The 21,321-nt window shown below is 44.3% G+C and overlaps 1 long non-coding RNA gene across 1 annotated transcript; it reads right to left on the bottom strand.

Moving 5' to 3' along the window:
• Positions 1 to 9,034: 9,034 nt before the first annotated feature.
• LOC115946720 (uncharacterized) lies at positions 9,035 to 15,415 on the bottom strand. The gene is made up of 3 exons (XR_004080764.2): positions 15,310 to 15,415; positions 10,737 to 10,852; positions 9,035 to 9,760 (listed from the first exon to the last, which is right to left on the bottom strand). It is a non-coding gene; the product is annotated as an uncharacterized lncRNA (long non-coding RNA).
• Positions 15,416 to 21,321: the final 5,906 nt, after the last annotated feature.

Raw genomic sequence — 21,321 nt, 5'->3', positions numbered from 1 at the left:
AGAGTTTGACTAATGTGTATTGAGTTCACAGACATGACACTTAGTAAAGCTAGAAATGCGAGGTTGAAGGGGGTGATCCAGCCCATCTACTCTGCTCTCGTGAGACCCCACCTGGAGCACTGTGTGCAGTTCTGGTGTGCTCAACATAAGAAGGACATGGAGCTGTTGGAACAAGTCCAGAGGAGGCCACGAGGATGATCAGAGGACTGGAGCACCTCCCATATGAAGATAGGCTGAGAAAGTTGGAGCTGTTCAGCCTGGAGAAGAGAAGGCTGCATGGAGACCTCATAGCAGCCTTCCAGTATCTGAAGGGGGCCTATAAGGATGCTGGGGATGGACTATTCATTAGGGACTGTAGTGACAGGACAAGGGGAAATGGATTAAAACTTAAACAGGGGAAGTTTAGATTGGATATAAGGAAGAAATTCTTTACCGTGAGGGTGGTGAGGTACTGGAATGGGTTGCCCAGAGAGGTTGTGAATGCTCCATCCCTGGCAGTGTTCAAGGCCAGATTGGATGAAGCCTTGGGTGATATGGTTTAGTGTGAGGTGTAGTATTCTCCTAATTTCCTTCTCTCTGCAGTAGATGTTCACAAATACGTAGTTGTGAATTAGGCTTTTAGATGCTTAGTCTAATTTACAAGAAACAGCTTGACTAGCCTAGCAGTGCTTAGTAGCAGGAGCTCCAGAGAGAAAAATTGTTCCAAGCAGAAGCATGAAATTTGCAGCACATTTCCAGGTATATCCAGGTGTTCTATGAGATGGTAGAAAACAAAAGGAAAGTTAAAGAAAAAGGGAAATATCATTCTGACACTCCTTCCAGCCTGTGACTAAATGAATCCCTCCCGAATATGTCAGTTAGGTTAACAAAATCATGAAGACAAGGTTACCACAAAAGTGGATTTTAATGTTTCCAGATGAATTCACACATCTTGTTTACAGGAACCAAACTTAAGGGCTTCAGAGGGTGATGAAACCTCCAGAAGATTAAACCAACCGTGTATCTGGGTGGGAAAACTCTTTCTTGGCCTTTATGAGCAAAAAAAGCAGTAATCCAGTATGTCCTTATGTCCAGTATGTCTGCAGCAAGGGTTGTGTGTATGGGTAAACCTCATATTACTCAAACAGGTGTGACCAAAGTATTTTTATACTTCTTATGCTGTCCATCATCTCCCCTCACTGAAGCTGCCTGAGATAGAGATCAATGTGAAGGTTATGGCAATGCTGAGCTATTGGTAACATCTGAACATATCTCACTCACTCCAGAAAGTGGATTATTTTAGAAATAACCACCACCCTCAGATGCATACTTCCTGAACAGAAATGCATTTTGGAGGTATATATACAGCAAAGGGCACATAGAACGTTGGACATACACTCATAACTCACCTGGTTCCTTAGACCTTCACAATAATCCATGTTTTGGTGGTAATAGAGCCATACTGTAAACACTGGTAACACCAACTCCAGTGTCACACTGAAGGATTTTATTCAGCATAGAACACAAATCTGGAGTGAGGTAGAAGTCATAGAAATGGAAACATATGGAAGAAATTGGGAAAAACAGGCAGGTTGGAGAGATGAAAGAGGATCACAGAAGAGAAGCTAGATCACACATCAAAGAAGACAAAAAGGGTCTGAATCAGCCAAGATCCCAGTTTGCAGATCTCTGAGGATTTTACAGGTACTGAGCTTTCTAATCTCTGGCTGAATGATCTACTGGGAAGTGGTGAGAATCACCCAGTGGAAGTCTGTAAGCAAGGGGAAAGGCAAAACTTAAATATGATTAAAACCTTGGGGCTCATACCACAGAGGCTTAGCTCTCAATCTCCACTTAAAAGCCACCTCCTGGGCTTAATTTGTAATGTCAAATTTGGGGTTAGTTCTAGTGTTCTGCTGCTGGCACATTTGACAGTAAAAGGAAAATCCAATGTATGTTTGTTTGGATTTAATGGAGATGTCTTAGTTGATAGCTGTATTTTTAATGGAGAATTCTCAGTAGATATACCTATTTTTAAAGAAAGAATCCCAGAGAGCCTTCTGAGATCTACTCTGTGAACTGCAAATTTAAAAAAGGGCTAAAACAAGTCTTTGTGTGTGTATGAATACGTATGTATGAATACACACACAGATATTTACATCTCTATGTATGCATAATAATGCAATAATGCATATCAAACCAAGCTTGTAGATACACAAATTCATGTCCTTAGCAGTATATCAGTTTGCAACTCTGACTGAGTTGTAAACTCAGTCATCCGTGACAGCTGTAAACACACCCACCCATGGCATCTTTACGTCTCCTATCACCTTTGCTTTCATTTCCTCTGTAGGTTACACAGCATCATCATACTTTACCGAGACTTGTTCAGTTTCTATATGTGGAAACCAAAACATAAGGGGTCAAAGTAACTGCTGACGCCCAGCTGCTACTGGGTGAGATTTATGAGTGACTCCGAACAATGGAATGGCAGCCAGCCACAAGGGTATGTGGACAGAGCCCTGGCCCAGGCAAGGTGGAGAACAGGTAGCTAGCGAGAAGGACTTAACCTGTGGCTTATTTCAGTATTAGATTTTCTTAGCCAGACTTGCCAATATCATTGTAATGCAGCTCTTTCACAGTAAGTGGTGAGGTTCTAGAAGTCAGAGAAGTGGATCAAATATAATTCATGAGGAATCAAGTGTGAAAGAAAGAAAAGCTGCAAGTGAACAGCAAGGGAAGCAGCTCCCATGGGAGGTAAAACCTCCATCAGAAGCAGAAAATTATCTGTATTTTCGAATATAATTTTCTACTATAAGCTGTCCTTCTACAGTCATCTCACACCACTTTGCGTCACAAAAGTTCTCTATGTTTATCTTTCTGATTTTGCCTCATTTCTACCTCTCTGTTTCAATGTAGGTACTGTGTCAAAGCACTTGGCAGAACAATAAATACTCCAAACACGTTGGACATCAGAGTGTCCATACTCACTTTGAGAGGCTGAGTCTGGCCTAGAGTTATTACACAACTGTTAGGGTTTGGGGGACAACAAAACCAAGTGAAGTTCACTTGAGGGAAAGCAATGATTCATCTGTTATTTTTCTACCAGTCATACCAGAGAGTGTTCATAGCAGCTCTAGGGACTTTCTGTGCTGAGCTTTTCTTTTCCAAGCACTCTGGGATTGCTCATTGGCAACCATATGGTTAAAATCTCCGCAGAATTCATCTATAAGCTAGAGGTAAAGCCTCCATCAGAAGCAGAAAAAGCCTACCAGAACCAGGCATTATAACCATTGGGCACCCTTAAGGATGGAGTTAATTTTCCTCATTGCAGCCCACCTAGTGCTGTGGTTTAGCCAGGTGAACAAAACAGTGTTAATAATACACAGACATTTTAGCTTATTGATAAACAGCACTCACACAGCATCAACGTCTTCTCTGTTTCTGACTTTGCCCCCAAGTGTGTAGGCCAGGGATGGCCAGCACATGCTGGTACAACTGACCCAAAGACCCGAAATGACCACAGGGCTCTTCCATATCCCCTAATGGTATGATCAACAATAAAACTTTTGGGGAGGGGATTTTTTTCTGAAATTGCTGTTGCTTGGGGACTGGCTGGTCATCGGTCTGCTCATGGTGAGTGACTGCTTCTGCATGATTTGGAGTGTCCTGTCTTCTTTTCCCCTTGGCTTATTCAACTCTCTTTATCTTGGTGCATGGGTTTTCTCACTTCACCTTTTCTGATTCTTCCCTTTCCCCCATCCCACTGGGAAGGGAGAGGGGAAAGTAAACAGATATGTGGTGCTTAGCTGCCTGCCAGGGTTAACCTACTTCACCATCTCATGTCCACAGGTAGGCTAGAAATCCACTCTACTTGGGTATCCACAGGTAAGCTGATAAAGAAGTCTTCAAGTAAGAAGTCTTCAAAAGACTCCAGAGAGTCTTGTTCTGACAGGATCTTCATGATTGAAGCCCTGTGTTACTATGTAGTCTCTCCATCACAAGTAACACTACTGTCACTGGCATGGAGCAGGACTGGGAGACAGGAACCTGCATGCTTAAGTATCAGTAAATGCTTTATGATATTCCTCATAGCAGCAGCTGGACAATCTTCAGGGGACTACCTATCAGTAGTCTTGATAGCTTTGAACTTGAACAGTCATGATGGGGCACAGATGCAGGGGATACCTGGTACAGCTGTGAGAGAACCCTGCAAGGGGAGAGATTTAGGGAATGCACCTCAAGAGGTGGGTCCCAGCCGCCCTTTCCCAGGTTAAAGCTGTGTTGCTTAGGCCATTCCACAGTACAAGGAGGAGCCACACCTGCTGCAGTGATGGTTATGGATTGCAATCACTGCATCTGGGTAGATCTTAAGAGAAGTAGGGAATTAAAAGATCCATATGGGGCTAAGCAATATTTGTGAGCAGCTTATGGCAGAAATGGAGAAAAATAGATGGAAATTTATAGTAGGGAACTGTGAGGGTGGAAGGGCAGATCTTATATCCAAAAACCCAGCTGAGCTGTCATGGTTTACTCAAATGAGTACACCCAATGAGGTCAACTGTAAATGTTCATCAGATCCAGTCATGGAAGTGGACTGAAAGTTATCTCCAACTACCCAAATAGTCTCAGCTTTAGTGCTATGGATTAGGCTCTCACTGCTCAGGATATTGCTGTGGAAAGGCCTCACTATATGGGGTAAACCAATAACCAAGATGGTTGCTGGAAGCAGAGAGAATTATAGCATCATGCCTCACCTATCTACCCTATCACAGCTTTCCTGTCTTAGAGAAGTCATGAATGATGCTGACAGGGAAACCCTGCCAGACCTCACTATTACGGTTAACGCAGATGGCAGATCTGGATGCTAACGCAGTTACTGCTTGTCTTGTAAGATACGCAAGGCTGCAGGATAGGGAACATATCCATCTGCACCTCCTTTGCCATAGCCTACTGCCCAGTCCACAATCTACCTTCATCAGAGACACTTTGAGATATTTGCCTCCTACCTCCATGGCTAAAGCTCAAGGATGAACCGAGACTTCATTTAGCAAGAAAACTGCTCTTGATTTAACCACACCCATGGTAGCAATGGATGCAGCACAAACAAAGCAGTGTCAGTGCAAAGCACTGGGGCTTTGTATCATATCTCTGGGGCTACAGATCAGGAAGGAGAGCTGAGCCAGGCTCCCAAAGCCACTTTGAGGACATAAAGCTCTGCCTGTTCCCTGTGTGTGTTCAAAGCTCTGGGATGCCACAAAGTGACCATGCAGATGCACAGGTGGGTGGCACATACAGAGAATGCTGGCATAAGAGCTCTGATATGCTGAAGGAGAAGTCCAGGCCAAAACAGTGATGGAGCTCCAACCCCTTCAGTGCCTGACATCTGAGCCTCAGCAGGGATGCTGAAGGAAGAGAGACAGCAGCTAGCAGCACCTTTGTCCAGGCAGGAAACAGACTGGGAGGAAAGCAGTTGTCATGCTGTGCAGCAGGACATAGGCTTGGGCTAGAAAGATGAAGAAGATTGTCCTGGGTTCAGCAGTAGCAGCCATTTTTTCGCCTTCTTGGTAGCTGGTGCAACGCTGTGTTTTTTGACTTTTTGCCTGGGAACGGTGCTGATAGCAAGTATGTTTGTAGTTGCTGCTCAAATGTTTACTCTGACCAAGGACTTTGTGAGTCTCATGCTCTGCCAGGAAGGAGAAGAGGCCAGGAGGAAGCAGAGACAGGACACCTGACCCAGGCTAGCCAAAGAGGTATTCCATACCACGGCATGTCATGCCCTGGGAGGTAACTGGGAGTTCGCCGGAAGGGCTCGGTCTTGCTCTCTTCCAGGTCGGGCTCATTTCGGCGGGTCGTATCTTATTCTCTCTCTCTATCTTTATTTTTATTGGTGGTAGCAGTAGTGATTTGTGGTATACCTTACTTATTAAACTGTTCTTATCTCAACCCATGGGAGCTACATTCTTTGGATTCTCCTCCCCAGCTCCCCGGGAGTTGGGGGAGAAAGTGGGGGAATGAGTGCATGAGCTGTGTGGCTGGGTTTAAACCACAACAAAGATGTAAACAGACCAGGAAGGAATAACAGGGTGCTGGATGAGGCCTTACTCTGCATATGATCATAATCTCTAAATTACTAAGTTTAAGCACAAATTTCAGTCCATAGGACACTAAAATGTCACACATGTCAAACAGGGAACAGAAAGGCCATAGTGCCTAAGGGACTGGCAGTGACAAGACACTTGGGACTGGATTCAAGCCTTTGTTTCTCTGTACATGAGAGCTACAAGGCATCCAAGTACAGAACATCACTCCTCAGCTTCCAGATCACTTTGCTTGTGCCACATGGTTAGATGGCAGCTCTCCAGACAGCTAAGGCAGCAACAAGAGCTCGGGACTTGGTTTTTGTCTCTGCTAGTTTGAGACACAGCTTCTAATTTCTACATTACTATTGAGAAATATTGTTCAGCTGAATCATTGATATGAGGCCTATTTGATTTCATTTGGTATGATTACTTTTACTATTACATTAGATAGAGCAGTCTGTATTTCTCTTCCTTGTTCTCACATACACACACCCAGGGGAGAACTGAGCTGAATGTGAGGTCTCTTCTTGCTTACTCTTTGACCACAGATATATTTCCTAGGCAAATATGACTAAAGAAAACCAAAGCAATGGTTTTAAATAAACATTCCTTCATAGCATTATAGATAAGCAGAATCTAGACAACTGACCAAGTATCCAGAGCCATTGTTTTCTGTGACCAAGCCACAGCAGCTCTTGCCAGACACTACCAAGGCACAGCAAGGGCCAGCTACAGCCCTAAGGGGTGAGGAGTCAAGTCAAGCAAGATAAAGGAGACAGCAAAGAAGGAGCCTTGCTAGCCAGTGCTCATCCAGTGTAGCCAGAAAAGGAGAGCAAGGCAGGCCCAGGGCCAGCAGCCAGGATCAGCCAAAAGTTCACATTTTCAGTCTGATTAGGCAGATCCTAGACAAGCCAATCCTCAGGTCAGGATTAGGTCCTGTGATGGCAACCAAGGTGACATACAGGCACAGTGATCACAGGGCTGGTCCACAGAGATGAGACAGGTCCGAGGACAACCCAGAAAATCAGTTCACAGGTTAAGAAACAGATCAACAGAATCCATGGCTGGCCATGGGCATAGACATAGACATGGGTGTGACAGTGAAGACAGGCACACTCACACCATAGCTGATGCAGGGATTAATAGTGCAGATGTGAGCTTAAATAGAGCTCCTGGACCATCCATGAGCAGTATGCCAGTGGAAGGCCCTAGTGAGGGTGGCAGCTAAGGGGGTTTTAATGCTGTCTTGCTCTCCAATGCTAAGAGATAGAGACCATAATAATTGCCTTCAGTATTTACTATGAAAAAAATTTGGAGTTGTTGCTTGCTTGTGACATAGGATTGTCACAGCCTTGCTTTGTCCAAGAGCTTGTTACAATGCAGATAGGGGCAGAGTATGGTAAGCTAAAGCCAACAGGGCAATGTATACAAGAACTAAACATAATGAGGGTTGGATCAACAAGCAACAGAATCATCCCAAAAGATGCTAGGCAGGTATACTGTGATATTGTTTGGTTGTCAGCCTGTGCCAACAATTAGCTACAAAGACCTTCAGCAGTAGAAATTGAGGGGGGGATACTTGGTCCACTTCATAAATTGAGCTTAGTAGTTTCACATTTTGGTCTTCACATTGTGTTTTTCTTCCACTCATAAGAATTTGTGTGGTCAGTTTTCTCTGCCTCTTTAAGACCAGCTTGACAGCACCAGCTCCTGAACTTGTAAGATGTAAAGACCCATGTCTAAATAAGAGGACACACCTACCAAAGTGAACATTATTTAGTTGAGGAGTGCTGCCATTTTTTGTGCATTACAGGTTGTCATCTGAGTTTCCATAAGCCAAATTCTCTTTAGGCTGCACCGGTCCAAAACTGAGTAATTCTATTAACTCTGTTAAAACATTAGCAATTCTAATGAGAGAAGCATGCCCAATCATAGCTTTAGAGTTGGGTGACTAGAATGAGTGTAAGTCAATGAATATTTATCCAAGTCTTGCAAAAATAAGTTAGCATCAGGAGTAGGGGCTGGAGAGAGATTCTATTCCCAAGCACTTTGTACTGACAGCAGGATTTATATCTCTTCACAATACAAAGGAGCAAACAAGGCCTCACAGCTTGACTACTGCAAGTGACAAGGCTGCATCCTACACTCCTTTGTGCAGCCTAACATGCCTTGTTTTTCAAGGAGCTCCCAGTGGTCCAGTGGTCCATCCAGAAGTTTTTCATCAGGGATCTTTAGCACTGTCATCAAGACCCTGAGTTGAAAGCTGTCTATTCAAGATATTGGTAGCTTTTGGAAACTGGAGAATGTTAGCAACATTTTATGATTATCCTCTACATACAAGCAGTAAAGCAGCTGTTCCAATACTATGGGTGAAATCCCTCAGTAGAGGACCAGAAATAACATTTGTCCATTACTTGATGGGGTCACTGACCTCACAAATAGGGACATAGACAAAGCAGATGTGTTTAATGCCTTCTTCACCTCTGTTGTTAACACCAGTGATGGGCCCTGGGTCCCTTGGACCCCAGGGTTGGAATGCCATGACTGCAGGATGATAAACTGCCAGCCAGCCCTGAACTTGAGACTTGCTGCTCATCTAGCTGGATGTGCAGAAGCCTGTGGGGCCTGATGGGATTTATCCCAGGAGACTAAGAGATCTGGCTGGCTCCATTACTTTTCAATGGTTTTGGGAGTCTGGAAAGGTCCCAGTCAACTGAAATCTCCAAATGTTATCCCAGTTTTCAAGAATGGCAAGAAGGAAGACCTTGGAATTACAGGCCTCTCTGTCTCACTTCAGTGCCTGGTAAAATTATGGAGAGGGTTATTCTGAGAGTTACTGAAAAACACTTGAGAGACAATGCAGCCACTGGTCACAGCCAGCATGGGTTCATGAGCAGGAAATCCTGCTTAACCAAATAAATTTCCTTTTGTGACAAGGTCACCCTTCTAGGTGACCAAGGGAAGCCAGTAGATGTGGTCAGTTTGGATTTTAGCAAAGCTTTTTTATATTGTCTATTACAGTATCCTTCTGGATAAACCATTCAACACACAGTTAAACATACAGTAGGTGAGCAACTGGCTAATGAGTCAGGCTCAAAGGGTTATAGTAAATGGGGTTACATCAGGCTCCTCAAGAAAACCACTGGGGTTCTCAAGGGCTCAGTTTTAAGCCCACTGCACTTTAATGGTTTTATAAATTATCTGGATTAATTATCTACCTTAAGTAAGTTTGCCAATAATACTAAACTAGGAGGAGCTGTGGACTCCCTCGAGGACAGAAAAGCCTTAAAGCGAGATGGATGGACTAGAGAGCTGGGCAAATACATAAACTGTAACAAGGGCAACTACCAGATCCTCCACCTGGGACAGGGTAATCCTGGGTCCTGATCTCCTCTCTCTGGTGTCCATCAACAGGGCATGAGAAAATGGAATGAAGCTGCATCAGGGGCAGTTCAGCTTGGACATTAGGAGAAGGTTCTTCACTGTGAGAGTGGTTGGTCACTGGCTCCCCAGGGAAGTGGTCATGGCAGCAAGCCTGTTAAAGACTTCAAGGAGCATCTGGATGACACTTTTAATCATACGGTTTAGTTTCAGGTAGTCCTGTGAGGAGCAGGGCATTGGTCATGATGATCCTTATGGGTTCCTTCCATATATCCTTGAGAAATTCTGTAATTCTATGATTCTATAAATGGGAGATCCTGAAATTAAAATAAAAATATGTAATTAAGATCCTTTAACAATTGCACTTTGGACTTGCTGTGATTTGAAATTGATACAGTGGAAGTCTGTATTGTGATGGCCCAGAATATTTCTTTCCCACAGATGGCATATGAAATGGATTTCCTAGATGTTCAGTGATCTACTTAGCCATAGTTTCTTTCATTCTGTTTCACTAAATATGCCATTTGTTAGAAAGCTCTAATACATTGAAATCAAAATGCTGTAGAACTTCTATTAGTTTTGCTATCTTTCTTTGGTACACAGTCCTGCCAGACCAAGGATATGTTGGATTCATTCAAGCAGGGTTTCTTGTCTCCAGGGTCACAAACTTTCAGTATCATTGGTGAATACACTCTCTCTTCTCTGTCCTGCCTTTCAGGAGGTTTGAAACAAATAAAAAACAATGGCTGGATTTTCCCAGGGCACAGACATTCTCTTTTGAACACCTTTTCCCATCTTGCAGGACCTGTATCCTTCAGAGTAGTCAAGGAAGTTGCTGAAACAATTCTGGAAGGGACCTTAATGAAGTACATAGGGACCCAAGTGACTCGGAAGAGGTATCAGACCACCACTGATACTGACAGAAAGTGGCTGAGCAGCATCACTTGGTGAACAGAAAGCCGTGCTCAGATCCAGATTAAAAACAATTCTGGTGGAGGGTTTCTGGGTTGAGAACTAAGTTTCAGCTGCTAATCAAGGGATTTCCCACCCTGGAGCCTGAAGGAGAAAATTGCACCCTCTACCTTTGCTGCATATGATGGAAGAAAATCCACAATGCTTCTCTCCCAGTGGGACAGGACAGTTCCTATGATTTTCCTATATTATTTTTCCAAAAGCATGCTGCAGCACTCTTTAAACTCTGTCTAGATATGAACTGCTTCTTCCCTGCTCTTTACAGCTCAGTAACCCCAGACTATTTCGTGTGGTTCCCCCTGTCCCTCAGACTCTACTAACCTCAAAGATGCCCTGGAGCTTCAAACGATTCTTGGTTATCCTTGATTGAAAGCCCACAGTCCAGGAATCATCAGCAGCATGTCCTCGGACGAAGGTTTTCCAACAGTAAGTATAGTCTGGAGAAATGAAAGTAAGATGACTAATCCAGGTTTATTCAGATCTGAAACAAGCTCAGGGAACAAGACTTTTTAACCTCTTCCTTGTTCCCATAACACAGAGACAGCTTGGCCATGGACAGGATGGATGCTCTCCACTTCATATTTGGAACTAATGCCATTCTCTCTGAGCACCTTTTTATTCCCTCTCTTATCAGCAGAAGGCCCCTTCAACCAGCCTTATCCCAGCAACTGCATTCAGTCCCTTAGGACAAAGGAAAAGCTCTATCTCCCATCTCTTCAGGAGTGACAGAAAGATGGTATCTCTAAATAAGGAAGAATTCTTATACAGATCTAGTGGCTAAGAATCCTGCCTCCCTTCTACAATATTTTAACAACTTTTTTTGGATGCAACAGTCACCGAATAGTGATGGATGTGCCCCCAGATAAGCTGGGCAGGACACTATACACAGAAGCAAGTCCGTACCAGATTCACACATGCACAAAGTTCACCAGTTCACCCCTTCCCAGTCCCACAGAGCATGGGAAACCTTGCCTTTAATTTCCATGACATAAATGTTGACATCCACCGAGCTCACAAGGTTCTTCAGATTTCGGCGGATTTCTCTATTATCTATGTAAAAAAGCCGTGCTACATATATGTCTATGCTCACATACGAGTGCTTCTTTAAGAAATTCAGTATTTTACGGCAGCAGTTCCCACAGGGGCTCCAGGACAAGTACCAGGTGATGGAACAGTTGACATTATTGTATTTTCTTGTCTGAAAGATCTTCTCCAGGAAGTAGACTTCAGCGTGGTAATGATAATTTTTGACCCAGTGTCTCCAAGGTCTGCCAGTCTCACCCCACTTCACTATGCATAGTAGGTACGTATCCTGTGGAGCTTTACGAGGGTCAAAATGATGCTTTAATGCTTTCTTAGGTATATACATGCTGGAAGAGAAGAGAAGCTTCGAGGAATCACTCATTACAACTTCGTTTTTGGTAGTTCTCCAGTACAGTAAAAAAGGTGGAGGGCGGAAGAAATGAGAGGAGAAATTAGAAGGGCAAAACACGAGAGAGCAATACAAAGACAATGGAGAGGTAAGCATCATGGCCAGGCAAGGGAACCAAACCCTAAACCACCTAATCCTCCCTTTGTCTGGAATTGCATGCAGAACTTTCACCTCTTCATCTCTCCCTATGGCTGTCCTCTTCCCCATTAGCGTGAAGATTGCTAAAAGCTTTCCATATCTTTTCAAGTTTCAGACATTTTTCCAGGGCTTCTAGGTAGCCCTTTTTGACACAGGGAGCCACTGTAAATTTCATAAAAGCTTAAAAAAAATGAAAGAAAAAATAAAACCACTGATAAATTATGAAGCTGAGTGTTCCTCCTTATTGCATTCTCCTGCTATTCGTATTTTTGTAAGGATTAGCACAGTCAGCACAATCCTACATGACGGAAGGTGTAAGAAGCACTCTATACAAAAAGATGCAGCTCCCAAGAATGACATTTTCTGATAGACAGTCCATTTCTTAGATCCAGATCTATGCAGTTTAGAACAGACCCCTAAATATTGCCATTTAAATAACTGTACAAAGATTGCCAGTGTTGATTGTGATTGTATCCTATCACTAATTATCCATGATACATTAATAATATTTGAAGTCACCATTGGCACTTTTGCAGACTTTGTACAATTGCTTTATGCAGAGATTTATATGAGAATGCACTTCAGATACATATATTCCATATTAGAGTAATTCAGAATAATAGTAGACAACTGAACAGACACTTAACAGAGAAGGAATAAGGATGTAGGTTATTTAATAGATTAACACCCATCAATAACAAAAAACCAAACCAAAGAAATCACTACCTGAACTAAGGAAAAATGAAATCTTGCAGATCAAGCAACTGTTACATATTTTTTAGCTACAGGATTCAACACCTATGTAAAAAAAAATCCCATTTGTCTAAGCCAGTCAGAAGGCTTTGTCTTCTTACCCTGCCTCCTTCCACATCCCAGCCTCCTACACATTAAAATACATATGTACATAAACCAGTTTATAAACCACTGAGTATCTCTGTTTACTTTCACCATGTAAACTCTGTGGTGTATAAACCACAGAAACAATGTAAGAAGATATCTTTATCAGATTTTCTACTGAATTTATATAAATGTAGCAAATGTGAATGTCACCAAATGTTTCATCTGGAAATATTTTTATTATTATTATTATTACACTTCATTCCTTTAGTATTTTGGGGACAGAGAGAGAGAAATGAAGCACAGGCTTAATTTTTTTTTTTTTTATCTGTGGTGCTGAAATAGAGGTAATTTTTTAATTTCTATTATGTTATTTGAAAGTTGGTGTCTATTAGCTTAAATTTCTTCAAAACTTGATTAGGGAACATACATATATATCAAATAAGTATATGAAGCGTACATCATAGTGTGTGTTTGTGTGTGCATATACAGGAAATATAGTGACCGGTTGAAGTACACCAAAGAAAATACATTGAACTCCCAATACTCAAGCCCAATCAGTTCATCTAATTCTTACAGAAGACATCTTTATGCTTTTGGAAAGCAGTATTACAATAGATTACATAGATCTGATTTGTTCAAATATATCTATAGTTGTTGCTATCTGATTATAGCGCACAGATAAGTTAAAATTTTCAGGTCTTAATGTGGTCTTAAGCATCCTCTTGCCTGTGTCTTGACCATAGAACATTGCATTCTGGATTAATTATTGCAGGGGGTGTCCTGCGCATATTTTCAGGGACATAAAGCTACTTCTTTAGAACCACTTGCAATACACTAACCTTCAAGATATGGCCACTTTAAAAATGTGTTAAGTCGAATGAAATTTATTGTGTAATCAAGTTAATGCAATACAAAGAGAAGTCTGCATTTTTATAAATATCTGCTACAGATAATACTGGCTATTTTTTAAATAATGTCATTTTAAAGAGCTCTAACAGAAGGGCAGACAATAAACTTTAAAAAGAGCATAAAGCATTCCCACACTACAGAATATACACAGAATCTCAGCACCTATTCCATTTTGTCCCCAGACCAGATAAGAAAACACTTAAAATAAGTTGTGAGGTTACAGATAAATTACCCAAAGCCATGCAACCATTTTATTTTTTTTTTTTTTCATTTTTATTGTGATCACAATCAGCCCTTGCTGTTCAGCACTGTTATGTGTGGTACACATATACACATGGAGCCTAACTCCAAAAAACGCAGCACATAATGTCTGGTTCCTCAACACAAAATATGAGACAAAATTCAGAGTTAACAAATAGTAATAAAAAGTCCTAAAACCTTTTTAGTTTTCTTTCCGATTCTGGTTTATCAGTCTCATGAAGGTGAACTTGCAACCCTTTCAGAATTTATGAGCTGGAGAGAAATGCACCAGCTATAAAGACTGTATTAAAGCTGAATTGCACCCAAAAATGTTAAAGACGAGTTAGGGGAGAAAATGGCAGAGGCATGACAGCAAACTTAACTGTCTCCTAGGTTTTATTTTCCTTCCCACTAATACACAGCCTTGAAAATGTATAGACTGATTACAAATATCTCTTAAAATGTTTTATGCTTTTTTGTTGTTGTTCCATCATCTGTAACTTGAACAGGAATGCAATGAGTTTATTTTAAAGTGCACTAACTTTATGAAAACATCTCCTAAAACTAATATCTCTTATTAAAACTTTGTGTAATAAACTGCACCATTACAGGTATTGAGATACTTTCCTTCCTTCCTCTAACAGTTTTTATTAGAAGCTATATAAAATTCTGCTTATTGCAAGATAATAATAATAATAATGATAATACATGAAAATAATGGTAATACATGAAAATACACAAGCATAAATGTGTCAAAACTTTAATCTGTATTTTTCCCCCATTTCTAACAATTTGCACAGTTGATGCACTTCTTTAGTAAACTTTGCATTAAAAGCTTTTTCTTTCCCCTCTGTTGGACAGAAAATGTCTGTTCTAATACTTCCTGTTTGTTCTCTGGCACAATAACCATTTCAAGACCTCAAAAGAGTCGAGCAGGGAAGGGGCACTTTTGGATTCTCTTGCTGCCCAGCATTGGGGTGAGCCAGTTCCAGGCTTAGACCTTCCACAACCTACCCCCCACCTTTCCCTCACTTTTATCTATTGCCTTTTGTGCCTGCTGGTTTATGGCTCCAGTGACAGTTTTATGCTGCGGGAACCTCCCCAACAGGCTCAGACTTCTCTGTGGCCCCTTGCCCACTGCAGTTACACCTGGGCTCCCACTCGGGTACACTGGCACCAGCATCGCCCTCTCCCTTCCCCAAGAAAGGCAGAGACGTTGCACAGAGGGAAAGCGCACCCCTGGGGTGACAAAGCAAGGGGTCCCCTTGGGTCGGAGCAACAACGACACAGAGCTGCAGCTGGGCTGGGGTTTTCTGTCAGCTATTTTGTTCTTACCCTCTCAGCCTTCCCTTGTACATGGCTTTTCCTCTCCCCGTGAGCCCCCTTTGGTGCTGTCCTTTCTGTTCCTGCAGACGGGGCTCGGCGCACGGCTGACGGCAGAGCACACCTCCAGGCTCTGCTGGCGTCGGGTGGTGTTAAAAGGAAAGGCAAAAAACGATTTGGCTGCGGCTGCTACTACAGGCATGCCCTCAGCAGCGCTCTTGGGCTGGGGAGTGAGGGCTGATACACGCTTCTGGTTAAAAACAGTTGGTCGATATCTTTGGAGCCTGCTTGTGAGTTTGAAAGGGATGATAATGCTTTGTTGGCAAAACCGAGATCTATTCTTCTGTGCAGGGAACTCCTCCGGTGGTGCAGCTGTGGTGTGTGGCATGTGAAGCACCCAAAACTCATCACTGCCAAAAGCACGGTGGTTTGGCTTCACACATCACAAGTTCTTCCCATGCTGTCAGAGCTTTGTCAAGGACTCAAGTGCTCACAAATACCTCTGATGGGAGACTTTGCTCACAAGGTATTAGCAAAGCTTACCCACCTTCCCTTGCAAACCCAGACAGTCGAGAGTTCCCCCTGTGGAAGAAGAGAGGGGACCATGTATTAGGAGCCTTGCAGAAGACACAGCATTTGAGGAGCTGGTGATCATATCTGCTCTCTTGGCCCTTGTGCTTAGGGACTGAGAAGCCCATATGCTACCAATTTATCTGTAATTTACACACACAGGTCTGTGTGGTGCTGTGCTGCATGTGTCATGGTACACGAACCCTTTGGCCACAGGAGGAATTTAGCTGGTAGATTGCAACAGAGGAGCCTGCAGGTAGCTCCTGCCTGTACCACTCGGTACCGGTGATTGCACTACTGGCCCAGCCCTGCTGTTATCTGCAAGTGCAGCAGTAAGTTTTAATATCCTTTAGGAACAAGATAGTGTTCCTGTAAGAAAATAGATTCCCTTTGTAAACAGGATCTGCACAGTGTGCCATGGGGAAATCCATCTGGGGTCTGTCTTAACACTGCACAAACATGAGATGCCTATCTAAAGGGATGTTAGATTTACTCACTCCCTATACCCTTCTTACTCTGCCTTATTAAAACATTAGATTTATTAAGCCATTTGTTGTCAGGCGTTTCTTATTGAGATCCCTGCACCAGCTTTCTTGCACAGCCTACTGAGATGCACACATCTTGGTGCTGGTGAGTATATGGGTAAGAGTGCAAGGGGGCAAAATCCATTTATTTTGAGAATCATAAAACAAAATCACATTCCCTTCCTTAAGGTCCTTTTGAATTTTGTTACACTAGTTTCCTATGGAGACATTTAGGAATGATAGTAACTCCCAAGTCCCACAGAGTTACTACTGTTCACATAACCCCTACGCTAGTAGAACAGAGTGCAGCTCAGCAGCTTTGCAAGACCCCTTCTGAAAACACAGACAAGGGAAAACTAGCAAGACTTACAATCCTAGAGTGACACCAAGGAGCAGCTACAATCACCAGCCACGCGGGAGCTCTTACTCTGCTTGCAGATGAACCCCACTGTGCGTGCAGAGTTTAGCCAGCTGCATGCAAAGTCTGGCTGGTTTCATTAGCTGAGGCACAGCACTGCCTGCTCGGGTCTGGAAACATTACACATACTTTCACAGGACACCAAGCCTAACCTAACAAAGACCAGATGTGTCTGGAGGGAGCGCTGCAGAGACACTGCAGATGTTCCTGAGACTAGAAGCCCAGAGGAGCAGGGGGCAATGACAGCAGAGTGAATCCTCATAGACCCAGGAAGGGACCAGCTCTGCCTTTAAGGTGTGAGATGCCATCCTGTGTGCAGCAGAAAGAACTCTGTGGTTCAGGAGGGCAGGCTACTTCAGGCTCAAATAGGCTTTTCCTAGCACAGTGACAGAGCTATCTGGCCTTTCAGAAACTGGACAGAAAAACACGGCAGGGGAAAATTCACAATTTAGGTTAAATCTAGGGAATAAGTAAAACATTTTCTTTTCTCTGGCCCCAGTTTGTCCAGAGTCATTAACTTTAGAAAGATACAACATGAGCCAGGACAATTTTCTCTTGGCTTGAAGCAACAGACTGTGTCTATAGTGTGATTTTATAGTGATGCCTAAAGGAAAAGGAGTAGGGTAACCTGTGAAATGGGCTCAAGTCCAAATCCCAAAACAACAGTCAAAGTTGGCTTATTGGGCTTGCACCATATCTTTGCAGGTGGTTTGAAGCAGGATAGCCCCACTTACTACAGCACTAGTTGTTCATGGGGCTGCAGCAGGACTATCTGTCTGTTTTGGTATTGTTCTGCTGCCAGTTACCTCCAGTACAGTTCAGTTATTAGGAAGGAGAGGGTGAACAGTTGTCCTCCATAGAGCTTTTAATGTTTAATTCTAATCTACTCAGTTCTGCAAGAGGTAGTAAAAGAACTTGGAGAGCATCTCTGCAAAGGAACAGATAGATTTTGGCCAAAAATAACCAGTCATGCAAGCTAACCAAAATTGAATGCTGCCATGTGATATGAAACAAGGTATCACAAGTTCTTGAAATTCAGTTTTCCAAGAAATACCTTTCCTGACTGACTTCAGCCAAGCTTGAAGAAGGCTGGGCAGGAATCAGCAGTTCTGCTTCCTGAAAAGCATCTGCTGGATTAGATGTTTTTATTCTGCAGGGGTTTTATTCCATAGTATGGTTGTTTCTGTAGTTCAGACACAAACGGCATCCCTCCATCCATTCCCTCACAGTCTCACTGGTTTCTCACCCACATATGGTGTTGTCCTCTGAAACACTGGTATCCTGTATCATGAAGTTGGGATGCCATGGAGACAAGTTTAAGAAGGCTTATGAACCTGAGTGTCTCCCAGGAGCAGCTACCCAACTAACCTGCTTCCCAAAGGGAAAAGAAAAAAAAAAAAAGGAAAGAAACTTCCTACAGAAACCTGTGTCTCAGAAGTGCCTAGCAGAAAGCTGTAGAAGGACTTTTAATAAGGTCATGTAGTGACAGGAAAAGGGATAATGGTTTTAAACTCAAAGAGGGTAGGTTTAGATTAGGTATTAAGAAGAAGTTCTTCCCTGTGAGGGTGGTGAGGCCCTGGCACAGGGTGTCCAGAGAAGCTGTGGCTGCCCCATCCCTGGCAGTGTTCAAGGCCAGGTTGGGCAGGGCTTGGAGCAACCTGGTCTAGTGGAAGGTGTCCCTGCCCGTGGCAGTGGGTTAGAACTGGATGAGCTTTAAGGTCCCTTCCAATCCAAAACTTCCTGTGATTCTATTATTATCAGCCCACTGTTCCTCAGTGCATTCTTCATTCGCTCTTACTTGATATCCCTTTCCATGCTCAGGAAGATGGTACCCACCCCCCCAACCTCCCCCCCCCCCCTCCCCCCCCAATTCCAGCTCACAGCCCCTGCTGTGCCCAGTCCTTCACCTCCCAGGGGAGGCCACCAGCCCCTCTCCCCCTCCCCCCCCCCCCCCCCCCCCCCCCCCCCCGCCATCTATTCACCAGCTTTGCTTCCAACCCACCTCACTCACCACATATTCAGTGATGAGAAAGGTGATGTCAGCACCTACCTATGCCATTGCCACCTTGGGGGCTCCGGAGGGCTGAAGCAGTGCGGCGGGATAGACATCCACCACCACCACACTACCACCCTCAGGGGCAAAAGGGGAACAGGGGCCGGGGCCGGGAGCATGCCCCACCGCGGCTGTCTGCTGCCCCTCGGTGGCTGCCTGATGGTGAAGCATTGCAGACCCGGGGGAACCCCCTCTGACCCCCTGCCCCCCGAGTTCAGCCTCCCAACGACCTGTCCCAGAAACCTGCCGTCCCGGGACACAGGATGCTCTGGCTTCCCTGTCTACAAAGCGCTGGCCTCGGAGACCTTCTCCATCCATTCCCCATCCCTGTGGCCCAGCTCCAGCTCTCCCTCACATCAGAGGCAGTCAGTCACTGAGTCTGGGTGGGCTTCAAGGGGCGGGGTTCATCTGTGAACAGGGTTACACCTTCTTTTCAGCTTTGAGATGGAGCTGATTGCATAAAGCAAAAGTCCCTGAGGAGCTGCTTACTCAGGTCGATGCAGTTATACATGGACTAATGTGACTCATGCTCCTCCTGAAATGGTGCTCCCTTAGAGGTTTGAAAAGATTCAGGTGCTGCAGTGCCCCAGCCCAGGTTAAGGCCAGGATGTCCCTCTCCCTGGGCAGCAGCACAAGGCAGGAGCATACAAGGCAAGAGCCACAGCTCTCTGTGGCTATGCTTTGGGATAGGGAGTAGACAGCTTCCACACTGCCCTCCTCGTGGGGAGCATGCATCCTAACAACCCCACAGAAGTCTGTGGAAGAATCTATCTTAGGAGGTATGTGATGAACCCAGCTTCCTGCACCACCAGCATCACCACCTGTATACCCTAAACACAAACAGCAGTCTGAGCAGGAGGTACTGCCAGTGCGTCATCCTGATGCCATACCTTCACCTCTTCTCAGCTAAGTACAACTTGCCAAAGACACGTGAGTCACCTGATGCTTGCTTCAGACCTGCTAGGACCGCTGAGCCACCACAAAGCCTCCTGCCTCAGTTTCCCCTCAGCATGTGGGGAAAACAAGCAACAAGAAAGCACAATAGCAGTTACCCACTGCTGTGTACACTGCTGAGGGTGGGGTGGGGACATGAGGAGGGCAGTGACCTGTGGGAAAGGATTCATTAGAGCTGTATTTCCCTTTTGTCAGCTGTAGTAAGGAGCTGATGTTATTTTCAATCCTTTCCCATACCTGATAATTTAAGTCATGCCAAGCCAGGCCAAGGGTAAATCATTTAGCCATATAGCTACCCAGGGTAATTAGATTGAGTACCCTGCAGTATGGACACCACTTTTTCATAGAAAAGAACCATAAAATCATCCAGGCTGGAAAAGGTCTTTAAGATCACCAAGTCCAGCTTACCCCAACTTTACCCCAGAACTGCCAAGGCCATCACTAAACCATATCACTGAGGGTTTGTGAATACTTCCAGGGATGGTGACTCCCCACTGCCCTGGGCAGCCTGTTGCAATGCCTCAGCACCCTCTCAGTGAGGAATTTGCTAATACCCAATCTGAACCTCTGCCTGGGGCATCTTGAGGCCATTACCTCCAGTCACTGCTAGGGTATCTAACAAGCATCTCAGCTGGGTTTTGCAACTTCTTATTTTCAAACTACCCGACCTCCATCATTGTCCATAACCAAGCCACAGAGTTAGGTGCTGGCTTGGAGATGTACCCTAGGATATTGGTTCCTATGTTAAGGTAAGGTCTTTCCCTGATGTGGAAAGCTGCCTGCATCTGACTGCTGGTGAGCACAGGTTTGTGATGGATGAAGCAGAGGGGGATGGTGGAGATCCCTCAGTTAGCCTGAACATTCACTGTATTCTTTGTACACGACTTTGTACATGACCTTCTTCTGACAGCTTGTAAAAGAGAAACTCTCCTCCCCTTACAACATCAGTTAGCCGGCAGTGCGGGCAGCCTCCAAAGTCAGCTGGCTACAGCACAAGGACAGGACTGGGGAGTGTTTCCCCCATGCCTGTCAGCCTGCTTTTCTTTGTGTCTGACCTGTGTTTTCTGAGGCTGCCCCTACCTACCACATGCCCAGTTCACAGTTTCCTCAATGTGCCCAACAACCTCAGACCAGCACACAGAGATTCCTTGAAGGCTCTGAAGTCAACAGCTAGTATCTACTCTTGTCAGAAGTTCCATTTTACTGGCACAGGGAAGTGTGACAATCTAGTCTAAGCAGGAGGCAGCTGTCTCAGGGCTCATGGTAAGGCTGTGCTGCAGCATACTCTGATCTCACCGCTCCACTTTCCAAGCAGAAGGTGCACTTCTCCAACATACACTTCAAACACAAACAGCTGTGAGCATGTTACGAACAAGCCCCAGACCAAGCCTGCTAACTCAAAGTGACATCCTCCACACCACGTGCAGTTCTCTCCCTGCAGAGAGGATAAGAAAGAGACAAAGAGCCGCATGTGGCAGATCTGAGTCAGAGCACTGAAGAGTGCA

The sequence above is a fragment of the Melopsittacus undulatus genome, chromosome 5, assembly GCF_012275295.1.
Source record: "Melopsittacus undulatus isolate bMelUnd1 chromosome 5, bMelUnd1.mat.Z, whole genome shotgun sequence".
In the NCBI taxonomy this organism is placed as follows: Eukaryota; Metazoa; Chordata; class Aves; order Psittaciformes; family Psittaculidae; genus Melopsittacus; species Melopsittacus undulatus.
The sequence above is the reverse complement of the archived record's forward strand: the minus strand, read 5'-3'. Positions and strand labels throughout refer to the sequence as shown.